This window comes from Protopterus annectens, chromosome 2.part0 (genome assembly GCF_019279795.1).
Source record: "Protopterus annectens isolate FY-2018-M chromosome 2.part0, PAN1.0, whole genome shotgun sequence".
NCBI lineage: Eukaryota > Metazoa > Chordata > Ceratodontiformes > Protopteridae > Protopterus > Protopterus annectens.
This window is the reverse complement of record NC_056728.1, coordinates 723,310,385-723,325,676: the sequence shown is the minus strand read 5'-3', so window position 1 is coordinate 723,325,676 and position 15,292 is coordinate 723,310,385.

Genomic DNA, 15,292 nt, shown 5'->3' with positions numbered 1-15,292 from the left:
GTGGAGATTTATGATAAGCGATTCCCCATGGCTGGGGTGCCCCATGGGCCGAATGTTTTTTATTAGTTGGGTGGGGAGCTAATGGTTATTTGTTAAGGAATTTTTAGTTTGACAAAGGCGGCACTTTTTTTATGTTTTGGTGTAGCCATGGGGTCACCCTCTTGAGCCAGTCCATGCAGTCATGATCTTGGCCAACATGGTTATGGCGTACATGTTTATACTTATCTTTTTTTTAAAACACACTGTTAACTGCACTTTTTCGACACTTGTGTTCTACATTTTCTTGATATTGATGTTGGCGTTGGGTGATGGTGGGTTTGTTGGTTTACTTGGTTTGGTTTGGGTACTTTAACCTGTTCACACACACTTTTTGACAGAGTTCACACATTTGACTTTTGACATTTAACTGACCCTTGACTTTAGGTGGACAAGGCTTCTATTTCATGGGAAGGTACTTTTTCTGTCACAAACTTTTCACTATTCAAGTTGTCACCCATACCACCAAAAGGCCACATATTGTTAACCAAAAGGTTCGGAAAGCAGGTTATAAACAAGGTTGACAGTTATAACTGCCTGCGTTGATCAATGACGAGATGATGAATTTATGAAGAATATGTAGCTCGAGGCTACGCTGTGTAATGTGATGCTAATGAATTTTTAGCGTGAGTCTTTTTAGATTTTAAAGCGTCATTTTGAATAAATTTATACATATAGAGTAGGTCGAGCTTCCATGATACTAATATAAATGTGATGATACTGAACATGTGTGAGAAGAGGTGAATAATATACCTCCTTCTTTTATATTCTTATATAGTTTATAACTACATATAATATGGATAGTTCTCAAACTTTGAAATCTTTAAAAGAGTGACAACAATGTCTTTAAGTGTGGTAAATAAATCTTTAATAGTGTAGTACAATATCCTTACCTCACCTACAGGAGGTAAGACTAAATAACTATTGTGAACTTAAAAAAATAACACAGGGTATACCAGGCATGAGCTTATTTTTTGCTGCATTAATTTTGACAGGTTATATGTTTAAGTAACACACTTCACGTTGACCGTTGGAAATGGAGAAACAACTGTAAATTAGTTTTAGTTTTAAGTCTTGCTCCAGTTTTGTGCTTTTTTTTATTTTATTTGCCCTGAGAAGGAAAAGCTCAGAAAACTGATGTAATACGTATACGTAATAGCAATAATAAAAAATAAAAAAAGAAAACTAAATAAACTAATACTTTTGCTGGCACGTTGCCCCAAGTTTTATATTTTTCAAGTTTATTATTGATCATCAAGATCAGACCTGATGTTCTTAAACTTGATGAATTTAAACTTGATTAGCAGATGAATTATGTAATGCCTATGACTGCCTATAGTTTAAATGAAAATGATATTATTATTATAAGTAGTATTTAATTAAAAAAGTTAAAAGCGTTGACAGTAAAATAAAATAAATGTTACATTAAATGTTTTAGCATTTGTATTTGTATTTAGGTTTTGGTTTAGAGAGTTTTGTACTTTGAATTTTGTCAAGAGGGTGGTGACAATTTCATTGTGTTGTTTTATTCTGTATTTGATTGGTTACCCTGATGTATTTAAATGAATCTGTGTGCTTTGCACTTTGGATGTCGTTTTGTGTTGTATCATAAAGCAGCGGCTTTTTAGTTTTTCGTTTGTGCTTTTATTCTGCCCAGGGGATTTATCTGTTTGTGTCGTTTGGGTGTTTTCTAGTTTGTCGTTTTGTTGAACATTTCTCATAGTTAGTGAACTTGGTTCCAAGGATTCCTGATATTGCAGGAATTCTGACTTGTAAAGCATTTGTTACTACACTTGAGCTCAAAATTAGTTTATTTTACATTAAGAGGATTGTTTTGTGCTCTGGTGGGAGCAAAGCTGAATTCACCCCATCCAATTTGGAAACTGCTGGTGGAAAGTTTGATTGTGTTTTTATATGATTGGCCTCATAGCCGGCCTTAGGCATAGGTCAACTAGGCGACCGCCTAGGGTGCTGCTCTAGCAGGAGCACTTTTCCAGTAAACTGGATGGTGTAAATAGATGAGGATGGGGGTACCAAGTGGTGGTGGTGTTGGGGGGGGGTGCTGTGGAGCCTTTTTGCCTAGGGCACCACTTGACCTAAGGCCAACCCTGATTGGCCTGAGGGATTAACTATGTAAATGTCTTTCATCCTGATACACAAAAGCGGTTCCCAATGACATTTATATAAGCAGACCTGTCTAGTTAAAAATTCTCTATAGGAAATGCTCTCCATAGATTCTCACTGTTCACAGCTGTTCGAAGAGCTGCCAGTTTGTACAGAGGGCAGGACCACTGCAGGTCATCCAGCAGGAGCTACTCAATGTCTGGCAACTTTTGCCAGAGGTCTGGAGAGATTCTGCTGAAATCCAAAGGATCCACCACTAAAATCAAAAAAATAATTAACTTGTGAGTTTTCTTTCACTTTGCTGACTTATCTTCCAATTTTGCTGATTTTTACTGTATTTTTCTGCACTTTAAAAAAGCTGTTTTGTTGCCTTAAGTAGCTAGTACAAAGCATAGACTAGATTCAGATCTGCTGAATCTAGACTGTATTGTTACATTTGAGCATTATCTTACATTAGGCATTACATTGTGGCAGAAGTGTGTAATCTTGAGCTTCATCTGAGTTGGATATTACTGAAGGAAAGCTTATTGTGTGCTTTCACATTGGTAGTTTAGCTTAAAGTGTTTAATTTCACCTGTATTTAAACTTCATGTTTGCATGGGTTTGCACTCTTAACCTGAGATTCTCAGTGTTTGGCAACTTTTGCCAGAAGTCTGGGGGGATTCTGCTGAAATCCAAAGCATCCACTGCTAAAATAAAAACAAATAAGTACCTTGTGAGTTTTCTTTGCAATTTGCTGACTGTATTTTATCATTTTGTGGCCTCATTTTACTGATTTTTACTGTATTTTCTGCACTTTAAAAAGCTGTTCTTTGCTTTAAGAAGCTAATATATAGCCTAGACTAGATTAAGATCTGTTGAATCTAGACTGTATTGTTACACTTAAGCACTGTTCCAGCCATCTTATATTAGGAGTGCCCTGCCTGCACCCTTGTGGCAGAAGTGTGTAGTCAGAACCTCATCTGAATTGGAGATTATTGTAGGAAAGGTGTGTTTTCCCATTGATAGTTCTGCTTAAAGATGTTTAATTTCACTTATATTTAATTCTTGAATTTACATGTAGCTGCACACCACACAACGGGGTTCATTGGTATCCTGTATAGACACAAACACCATGAAAGACAATTTTCTCCTGGACATCTGTTAGTGGATTCTCCAAAGCTTCCCTGATGCATTGCAGGAAACTCTTGTTATTCACTGAGAAGCATTGTCATAGTTTATAGCTGTAGCCTTCATAAGCCACTTTGTTAATCCTAGAGCAAAATCTGATCAAACTAGCCCACCCCCCAATAGTAGTTGATGGTTAAAACCTGCCATAATGGATGGTCAGTTTCCATCCATTTCTCCATCCAGCCTGATTGACATGGGCATCCTGAGGCAATGTAGTAATTGGCTTGTGTATACTGACAACCACTTACTCCTAAAACAAACAAATACAGTATGTGAGAGGTGTAATTGCAATGAATTTGGAATCAATTCTCTCACATAACCACAAACTGGACATCAGACAGGTTGTCAGGACACACACACATCACCTCTCGCACAAAACAAGGTCACAACATATAAACCCACATAAGTGTAGGTACTCAGTAGAAGTCTACCAAAATATCACAGACTTCCTAATTGCAAACCTTTTGCACACACTGCAAAGTAAATAGAATCCACTACACATAACACACACACCTGTGTCTCAGCAAGTAAGCCCGTAAGGCAAAACACCTCAAAACCAAATGTCCTGGTCATAGGCGACTCCATAGTGAGACTCACAGATGTCCCCCTCACCAGGCTGGACAAGGAGAAGGTCACGGTCAGCTACCTGTTGGGTGCCAGGTTCCATCAAATCACACACTCGAGTCACTCAACATCATTTACTGTTATGACTGTGTCATAGTTCATGTTCGGTTGAATAACTTGAGACATACCTTTCTGGAGTATATGAAGAGAGACATGACTGAACTCTCAGATTGTGTCCCAGGCAAAGGTGTGTTCCTAACCCTAAGCAGCATTCTACCTTCATCCAGGATGATGCCACAATGTACACAAACAGTGATTGACTTCAACAATTGGTTTAGCTTCTGGTGCCAATCCAGGGTGGTCCAGTATCTGTCATATAGGCAAAGGTGCTTGCCTCCCCCATAGTGCTTTTTTAGGCAATGTCCAAACAACTAAACGTCTGATATAAAAAAAAATCCACTCAAGACAAACTCAAGGTTATGTTGTGTAATGTTAGGAGCCTAAACAGGAAACTGCACTCCCTGGAAGCACTCCTCACCTTCGAAGATGCTGAGATCTGTGAAGTCACTGAGACTTGGTTCAAGGCTGTAGAGAGTACCCCAGCCATGCAAGGCTACAATGCTTTACACACATTCAGACCACAAAATGAGTGTGAAAGAACCAAAGCTGGAGGTGTATCCATCTTCATTAAAGCCAAATACACCTCAAGACTTGTTAAACAGTATGACTGTCTTGAGCTACTCTAGGTCCAACTAACTATAGGGAAAGCAACCTACCACATCATTGCTAGCTACAGGTACCCCACCATGAACCAAGAAAAGAACACCGCCCACTTGGACTTACTAGGGTCACTCACTACACCACCCACTTGGACTTACTAGGGTCACTCACTATACAGCCAAACACTTTGGTCATGGGAGATTTCAACTATCCTTCCATTGATTGGGTGACATACACGAGCACAAACATGCTTGCCCTGAGGTTCCTGGACTTTGTCAATATAGATGCCCTGGAAAAGCTACTCTGCACCCCCACAAGGGGCTCAAATTTCCTAGACTTAGTACTCACCAACATGGGGGGGGGGGTCACTGCACTACCCCCTGTGTGTTGCCCTCCCTGGAAAGGTCAGACCATAAATCTGTCTCATTCAAAGTAATGATCAGACCTGACACCCCCACAGGAGTAAAAAAAAAAAACTGAAACATTTCTCCAAAGCAAACTACAGCCTACTAGGCGATGGTATAAAAAGTTTCAAACCCACTGCTAATACAGCCATCAATGATTCCTATGCACAGGAGTACACAAATACCCTGTATAACCACCTAAACAACTGTATACACTCTGCTGTACCTGACCGTCTCAAAACCAGGTCTTTCTGAAAAAACAGGCCACCCTGGTGGATCTCAAATATAAATAGGTTATATAACAAAAGGACAAAACTGATGTCTAAGAACAAGAGGGAACTTAATCAGCAGAAGGAAAAGAATACCCTCCACAGCTTGAACAAGCAAATCAGATATCGTAAGTCCTCTAAAGCTAGTTTGTTTGTGTCTTTCAGCTTTTCTCGGTTAGGGGTCGCCACAGCGGAACTCTGGTCCACTAATGATTGGCAGTAGAGTTTTACGTGATGGCTTGCTGGGCCTAATGCATAACCTTCAATGAAGGAACGCCCATTCGCATGTTGCCACACAGAAGCTCTAACTGAGAATCGAACGGGCAACGTCTAACTGTGAGGCAACAACGCTACCGCAGCACCACCACCACAGCCCTCTAAAGCTAGTTATGAAGCTAAATTAGCATCCCTAGCTAAGAATTATCATAAGACATTCTTTAGCTACATCTCAAATATACAAGAGAATGTCCAACCATGTGCCGAGGTTTTAGTGGATGGTACTTCTCATACTGAAGCTGAGGAAATTGCCAACCTGCTAGCTGACAGATGTAGTGCAAACATCACCCCCCTGTCCCCACCAACCATACCCCAAAGTATACCTGACATCAGTCCTCTACCTAGTATCTCCAAAGAGCAGCTCGTATCCATGCTCTCAAAAACCAAATGGCCTCTATGGGACCAGATAACATCTCAGGCTGCTTACTAAACAATCTAAAACAAAATCTAGTGGAACCACTTGGCATTTTCTTTAACTTCAGCCTGAGCACTGGATTTGTTCCAGCACAGTGAAGAACAACAACAGTAATCCCCTTGCACAAAAGGGGGTCCATCAACTAACCCTGGGAATTATAACCCCATAAGCCTAACCAGCCATAAGTACAAGGCCATGGAAAGAATCAACCGTGAATGAAGGCAAAACAGTGCATACTGCCTATCTTGACTTAGCCAAGGCTTTTGACACAACCCACCACTCGAGTATCATTGAGGAACTCCCAGCTGGGGATTAACCCATATGTCACTAGATGGGTAGCCAACTGGCTGACTGACAGAACACATACTGTCAAAGTTGGGAATTCCACCTTTACCAGCAGACCAGTTACCAATGGCATACCACAAAGATCTGTGCTGGGCTCTCTACTGTTTGGAATCTATTTCTCGGAAGTCCAGGCAGAAGTGAATGGCCTGTAGCTTACCAAGTTCACTGATGACTGCAAACGGACCACAATCATTGAGTCCCCAAATGATGTTAACATATTACAAAAGGGGGTAACACAGACAAATGATTGGTGCCAAAGCTACGGACTAAAACTAAACACAGAAAAGTGCATTATTATCCCCTTTGGCAAAGAGGAAGTTCCTGTAAATTACAATATTTACAACAGCCCCCTAAGCTGAAACCCAGTGGTCCAAGGAACACAGGCTAGTAGCAATCCTAAACTTCGATCACCAGCAATCCTAAACTTCGATCACCATGTGTCTACAATGGAAAGGAAATCCTTCTACATTGTGCATCTCATAAATAAGGGCATCACATCCAGGGTTAAAGATGTTATAACTCCTCTGTACTTGACCCCCATCAAACCACTAATAACGCACAGCTCCCCCTTTTGCATGTACCTCACCAGACACCAGCAGCAGCTGGAGAGACCGCAGAGGTTTCTCACCAAGAAAATTCAGGGCTTCCAAAACATGACCTACATGGAAAGACTGAAAGCCCTCTCACTGTACTTTGTATCCTATAGGCTGCTGAGAGGCAACTTGTGCCTGTCCTACAGAGCAGTCTCTGACTCTGCCTGAATGGAAATGCTGCACATCCACAAATGAATGGGACAAGAGTCACTCACTCCAGGGATCTCAACCTAGCAATCTAACCTGTGACATTAACAGAACATGCTGAAGAGAGAGATATATCTCCTAGAGATTGCCGCTTCTCTGGAATAAACTCCTAATTCATGTGAAGCATAGCTCCTCGATGACTCTATTCAAATGCAACCTAGATAATTGTATGGGAGACCATAAATTCACTCCAGGTGTGGCACCTATGTCCCTCATGGACAGGGGCATTCAGTGCTGATCATAGATTCACTCTGCGAATAACTACCATCTAACCAAGGTCAGTTAAGGAACATGGGAATAACATGGCTAAGCTTGTAAAGCCCCTAGGGCCATTAGCCTAGTAATCTCCTATGAACCTATAAGGGTATGGCCTGTTGAAAGCCCATTTCCACTGCCTGGATGAGTCTGGGAGTACCCTTTGATATAATACTCCTACTGCTTGCAGGATGTTTACCATGGGTTGCATTTTGCACCACATGATCATGCTCCAGTATGGTGGTGAATAGCCCCATGATGGCATTGCAGTTCCCAGTGTAGGTTCTTCCACAAGTTATGATGTTGTTTGGTGGCCAGCCAGTAGAAGTAGTACAGGACCTATGCAGCACCTTCTACATCGTATACAGCTGCATGTGCAAAGAGTGGGCATCTAGTTCGCAACTATGGATTGTAACATTCAAATTAGTATTACCCTTATTAAGAAAAAACATAGAATATAATTGATGCATGCAGTTTTGTGTGTGGACTATGCTGTGTGGTGCAAGGTCTACAGTTACATATATGTTTGTTTATTGGCACCATATAGTCAAAGTCATGTCTGACTCTTCACTGAGATATGCGCAGTAAATGGCATTGGCACGATTTTAAATGTGGAATGTATAATTTTTTATTGTATTGCTGCACGTGCTTTGGTTTGGGACTGCATTGAAATATGCAGGTATTTTTCTGCTGGTATGTTCATTACCTGATAATTAGTCTTGGAGGACTTATCTGAGGAACTCGAGCAAATGTGTGTATTTCACCATGTATTGTTGATGAATTCCACCTTGCAGTTTACAAGAGGTTCTGCCTTCAGCCAGAAGGGAAATTTATATGACATGTTTGATGATAAGTTGTAGTGTTTGTTTGTTTTTTGTATTTTTTTTGCATAAATAGTTAATATTTTTTTTCTTATCTCTGAAGGTACTGCACATCAGAGTATTTCAGTCTGTCACAGACACCTGCCTTCAGAAGTAATATCAATCATTTGTGCCGTGCTGAGGATGAGGTGGCAACAGTGAATTTGTGTTACTCCAGTAAACATTCATTCCCCCTGTGTGTTAGGCCATTAATACTTTTCTACATTGCACTTTGCTGCTCACCGTTTGTAATTTTGTTTTACTTTTCATGTTATTATAAACATTAACATTATGCAAGTCAAACACATGCTGCTGAACAGGCCCTTAATACTGTCCTACAATGTAGTCTGCAGATTCCCCCTTTTCTTTTTTAATTTTTTTATCTTTCCTGTTTTAACCATTAACATTACTCGTGCGAAACACATGCTATTGAGTTGACCAGACTGACCTTAATACTGTTCAACACTGTAGTCTGCAAATCACCCATCCCCCCCTTTTAAAACTTTCCTTTTATTTTAATAAGTAACATTAGTCAAATTAACACATGCTGCTGAATTTTCCCTTGTGATATTTTCACTAGTGGCACTGTGCACCTTTCTTACAGTAGGTCAAATGTGTCATAGAGGACATCTTCTAAGGATATGGTGGTTGATTGTGCCTGTGATCATGAGGAAGTACTAGCATGTGAGCTTGATGATGAGTTGCTGTGATGATGTGACCTACTGGATGCAGGCGATGTTATAGATGGTGATCTCGCAGTGCTTTGTGAGAGAGACCTTGACTGAGAGGTTCTGCTACATGTTGATGAAGGCTGACAAGGTCTGTCTGTCTTCTTTCATATTTTTCCCCTCACTTTTTCCAGTATACTTTCTTGAGAATTACATTGTATGCAACCTACTATGCCACAACTTGTCACTACAGTACCCATCCTTATCCATATCCACCACTGTTTCCTACTTGAGTCTATTTGGTCTTGTCTAGTGTGTGCATGAAGGTGGAGATTGCTGCTGTGTGTGCCACCATACTTTGCTTGAGTGAGATGCTCTCTACAATTTCCACATACTAGTGGAAATTCTCACTTACACCCTGTAGTGCTCTGACCATCTCCGACTCTCTCTGGTAGTGGACTGAGCCTGAACAATACCCTGGCACATCTCCTTCTGGGCAGTCAAGGCTTTTCTTGTGTCTGGTGCTAGCAGGTCTATTTTAATAATTTGTATACTGATATTAAGAGTAATCATTCTGGTACAGCTAGTTTTCTCTTTTTTGTTTTGCTCCCCCTTAAGGAACTCTTGCACTACCCTTAATTAAGGCTGGAAAACTTTATTTCCTTGGTACTAGGTTATCTGTGTATATATGTATGTATTTAATGTTTAAGATATGTGTGTAATAAATATTACTGAAATGTATGTATATATGTACAGATACATAGGTATGCTCAGATTATTTCAAGAAACACTTGCACATATGGATGTACTTGCACACTGTGAGATGCATAAAGTTTTCAGATAATGCAGTGTTCATTGTAGTTCAGAAATCACTTCCTATTGTGCTAATTTGGTAAATAATCTGTAAGTAACAAGAAATGGTTGTTCATTCATGTTGTACAGCACCAAACTTATGAAAAGATGATCACAATTCAAGAATCCTGACAGTTATATAGAAATATAGAATAGAAATGTAAAAATAATATGTACAGAAAGGTTAAGGATGATTACAGTATACATCTGACTGTTTTGATAACCAAAAAAAATTAAATTAAGAATGCTAGTTCTCCTAATGTAAGCTTCATGACATTCGTAACATAAATTTGCAGGAGTAGACAAATAAATGCCTCAGACAACTACAGATACTTTATGCTATGTGCTTGAAAGCTGCAAGGCTGTTTGTGTTATATATTTATAACACTCTACAGTAAACCTCAGAAACAACTACAGGTATCTATATAATACATGTACCATTTAAAAATATTGGCTCAGACTTATGGATTCTGACAGAATCTGTAAATTATCTAATAAAAAAATTAAAGGCAAAGGGCAATCACTGCTACATTGCATAGTTAACATTTGCTAACAATTTGTTCAGTACTTGTGTGGGCAATACAAGTAACGGGCACACACAAAGAAAATGGAAGATACAAAAGAAGATGTGGGGTATGGGTGAAGAAAAGGAATACACAACAGGGATGTTGGAATTGGAAAATCTGAGAGAAAGTCAGAGAGGCATGGTCACTGTATTTTCTTCGTGGGAATAAACCCCTTTTTTAAAGAATCGAAGGAAAGGTAAACATAGGGAAAGAGGAGGTGAAGGTAATCACAGGAGGTATACCAAAGAACAAATAGCACAGCACAAGACAGACAAAGATTAAAAAAAAAACAGTAAGGACAGGTAAGTTACATATACAGCACAATGCACAACACGGGCAACAGAAAGTTGACATTCTGGGTGGGGATGCATACCAGCCATGGTAAAATGCCGAAAAAACATCTCTACCTATGCACTGTCATGTTATGACATGTTGCAAACTGTGTGGCAGTCATAACTGGATGTGTATGAACAATGGTAGATGTGTGTTCCAGGATAATAAAGTAGGATTACAGTACACATTGGATAAATATACACATATGCAGTTAGTCCATCAGCAGCAGTGCACGTGTAAGGCATGCCACATCACAGATGAGCAAATGCAGATCTAACAATGGTAGATAACTCAAGAGGACAGAACCAAAACAATGACTATTAATGTGAAAATGCAAACAACCAAGCACCATGACAAACAGAAGTACTGCAGAACAGCAACAAATGCTGCTACATGCACAAGTAGATGTACTCAACTCAAAACAAATGTGTAATGGAATATGTGTATGTTAAACACATATGCCATGTCAAAGACAACACACAGATGGGTATGTACGTCCATCGGTGGCATAAATGGAATGTATATGAAAACAAGTTCAATACACATATATACACCAGTGACATGTCATAATATATTCAAAAATGTAAAAGTACAGCATAATGAATGTAGCAGGTTGTACACATGGATATGAAAAAAATACACTGGGTAACACACAAGTATAATGAGAACAAAGATGTACTGCAAGCATTAGCCAGCAACCTCTGTGCACAAGTCCTGCATTTTACACTGGGCATAGATGTGGCACATGTTCACTGTGCCAAATTAATAAATGGCAATGGGCAGTAGTTTTAACAAAGGCAAGCACACCTGCAAAAATAATATGGAAATACGAAAGTGGGAGGCAGGTGGATATCTTTGGCCCACATCATAGTAAAGCAGTACACTGTAAGTTGACACAATGTAAATACATATGTAAAGCACACAGGGTGTTGTAGAAGCTACACAGACATACATTTAACCAAATGGAAAATGTATACCAAATGGCCAGATGGATTGGTGATGTCCACAGTACTAGACATGTATAAAACACACATACACAGTAATGTGCAATCGCGCAGCATCAACATGCATAGGTAAGCAAGCTAAAAATTCAAAGCACATACACAGATAGTGACATGCAAATGTCAACTAAAGAAATGCAGTTGTATGCCAATTGCCCTGCTCATTATGGAGCAGAGGACGCTACTGTGAGCATCATTACAGCACATCAGCAGTAAATAACTGAATGCTCATATGTCAAAGGTACATTTCTATGTCAGTATGTATGCAGGTATGTGCACACACACATAGTTTTTTAATGTGTACAAGTATTTATGGAAGGTGTACACCAATGTCACTATGTCATGGGTGTAGAAATGGGGTCTATACTATCTCCTCAAAAAGGCAGTTCAGTGAACAGCATTTACATAGAAAATGCTGGTCAGCAAACTCACTCTGGGGGGCTGTGCTCCCACACCCCCTGCTAATTATTTATACCAACTCCAAGATCGCACTACAGTGGAGGAAAAGCCAAATTTTCCAATCTTTACTGTACCATGATCTCACTTATGAACAGTTTGCTGAACAGCATTTTCTATGTAAATGCCGTTTGGTGAACTGCCTTTTTGAGGACATAATATAGACCTGTAGAAATAAAAAAACACAAGCCTGTAGGTGTAAGCAGCAGCAGGTTTAATCACATAAACGCCACACAATACAAAGCGTTTTTGTCCACCAGACTTCTTCAGATGTAAATTGAATGAATGAAGGCTGTGCCTGCTTATATACCCCTCCCAATTTAATTAATAGTTAAAACAATTGTTTAATTGACACCAATTAAATCCTGTAACTAAAAATATTTGTAACAACCTACCAACTTGCCACAAATACAGATGAAAGTAGATAAAAACATGCACATTTTTTAAAAGAACTTTAAAATAAATATATAAATACTAAAGCCATCACAATGTGTTGGACAGATAAATAAACTTGAATCAAAAACCAACAAAAGGAACTTGCAAAACAATATATGTACTTATTTTATACTTTTGCAGCCCTCATTTTTAAAACGTCTGAGACCCATTGTGGCAGCAAATGGCTCTAAAACCCATCCGTTGGCCAAATTTTTGGATATAAAATTAAAAGATATTTGGGTTAGGGCCAATGGTATGCTTAAGGACTCCTGGGAATTTTTGAGAAGCATTAATAGCAACATGTATTCAGATTCCTTAATATTTGTAACCCTTGATATTCAGGATTTATTTAATGTGATTCCACATTCTACAGTGTTAGAATGGTTCCAGGATGCCATTCACCAACATGGAAAACTCAACCACAATACTTTTCTGGTTTAGAAACAAAAAATGAACGAACTAATGAAAAAGTTAAAAGTGGCACAAGCGAATGAACTGGAATGGAATCCTGGAACATGAATTCTGCAACACAAGCAAAATACGACAATGCTCTTTATTAAGGATCCTTAATAAAGAGCATTGTCGTATTTTACTTGTGTTGCAGAATTCGTGTTCCAGGATTCCATTCCAGTTCATTCGCTTGTGCCACTTTTAACTTTTCTGGTTTATACAGAGTTGATGGATTTGGTATTGAAACACAACTTTATATTTTTTGAGGGTGAGTTGTTTAAACAGATCCAGGGAGTGGCCATAGGGGCAAGTTGTGCCCCTACTTATGCCAGCATTGTGCTCATGGTTTGGGAAGAGAAGTTTGTATTCCAGTCTGAATATGCACAATATTAGGTATATTACAAATGCTACCTAGATGATATTTGCATTTTTTGGAAAGGTAGTATGGAAAAGTTAACAGAATTCATAGACTATCTAAACCATACCACTCATTTTTTGAAATTTACTTCCCATATTACACATGACTATATGAACTTTCTGGATGTCACTATTAAAAAAGACATCCTAGGGTAGCAGTTTACATCTAATGTATATAGAAAGGAAACCTTTTCTAACTCATACCTATATTTCACTAGTTCCCATCCATTTAAACAGAAGAGAAGTATTATCAAGGGACAATTTGTCCATAGTTGTAGGATGACCTCTTTGGACTCGGACTTTGAAGACGAAAGTCAGAGAGTCAAAGAAATGTTTATATCTAGGAAGTATCCTAACTATTTAATTGATGAGGTTTTGGAGGAATTAAAGAATGGGAGAAAGGCTAGGTTTGCCCCTATTTTGGGAACAGGAGATACAAGTGTGATAGTACCAATAAATGTGCAGGGTACCACACAACAACCAGGGGTGATGTTACCAGGGATGAAATCAAAAAATCTTGGGGGTAATTATGTGATGTTTTATAATCAGAATACCTCTAGGGTTAAAACATTATTACTCAACACTGGAGCAGGTTTAGGTGTTATTCAGAATTGGACGTTTTGTTTACCAACACCCTAGGATTCACATATAAAAAAGGCAGGAATCTCAAGGATTTGCTGGAGCATAATGGTTCTATTGTTTCATGTAAGAAATTGGGAACCTACAAATGTGGGGCATGTGCCCAATGCCCATATATACTTAGACAGGATTCTGTACACATCCTGTCAAGAGACTATCAGATTCAGAGTAGTAGTTTTTCCAATTGTAATAGTGAAGGCTTGATTTATTTAGCTCTATGTAAAACCTGTGGTGCATTTTACATTGGAAAAACTACTTGTAAACTCAGAAGGAGGATTTATGAGCATTTATATGCTATTAGAGTCGAATATATTAAAAATGCCTTGTTTAAACATGCACTGACATGTCCCCAAGCAAAATGGGGCTTCTTTGTTGTAGAGAAGGTGCAATGTGATGTGAGGGGGGGGGCCCGTGGGAAAATAGGTTAGAGGTGAGAGAAATATTTTGGCAGTTGTTATTGTAAGCCAATAGATTGCCAGGGCTGAATGAATACATATCCATTGCCCCTATTTTAAAAATGAGAGCTGCTTAGTTACAGGATTTAATTGGTGTCACTTAAACAATTGTTTTAACTATTAATTAAACTGGGAGGGGTATATAAGCAGGCACAGCCTTCATTCATTCATTTTACACCTGAAGAAGTATGGTGGATGAAAACGTTTTGTATTGTGTGGCGTTTATGTGATTAAACCTGCTGCTGCTTACACCTATAGGCTCGTGTTTTATTATTACCTTCTGCCTCTTTGGGTGCCTGTTGTGGTTTTACTGGTTCTTGGTTCTGTGGCACCCTTTCCTTGGAGTTTTTGGATAGACCTGTAGAAATGGTACATACAACAAACATGGCATAATGTACTGCGAAAGAATATGTTATCTTTATCATTCTGTACAAATTAATATTACATTTGCTGTTTGATGTATGTGATACCACATTGCATCAGTATTGCCAAACCATCACACAACACCACATCATGACAATGGGGCATCACAACAACTGTCATTCGAAAACATGTGGAATGACACATCTGTATTTTGCACATACCTGATATGACAAAACAAAAAAAGGCATATCACACTGTTAGTGATGGAGTACAGACAACATATACTGTCTTTCAGTCACCCCAGTAACCCACATGTTTACTGGCTTCCTCTTGCAGCACTATCTGCAAGTTATCTGCAACAGTGCATGGACAATTGAATATATGTGGCAAGTGTAATGTGTATCATGCACACATTTAAA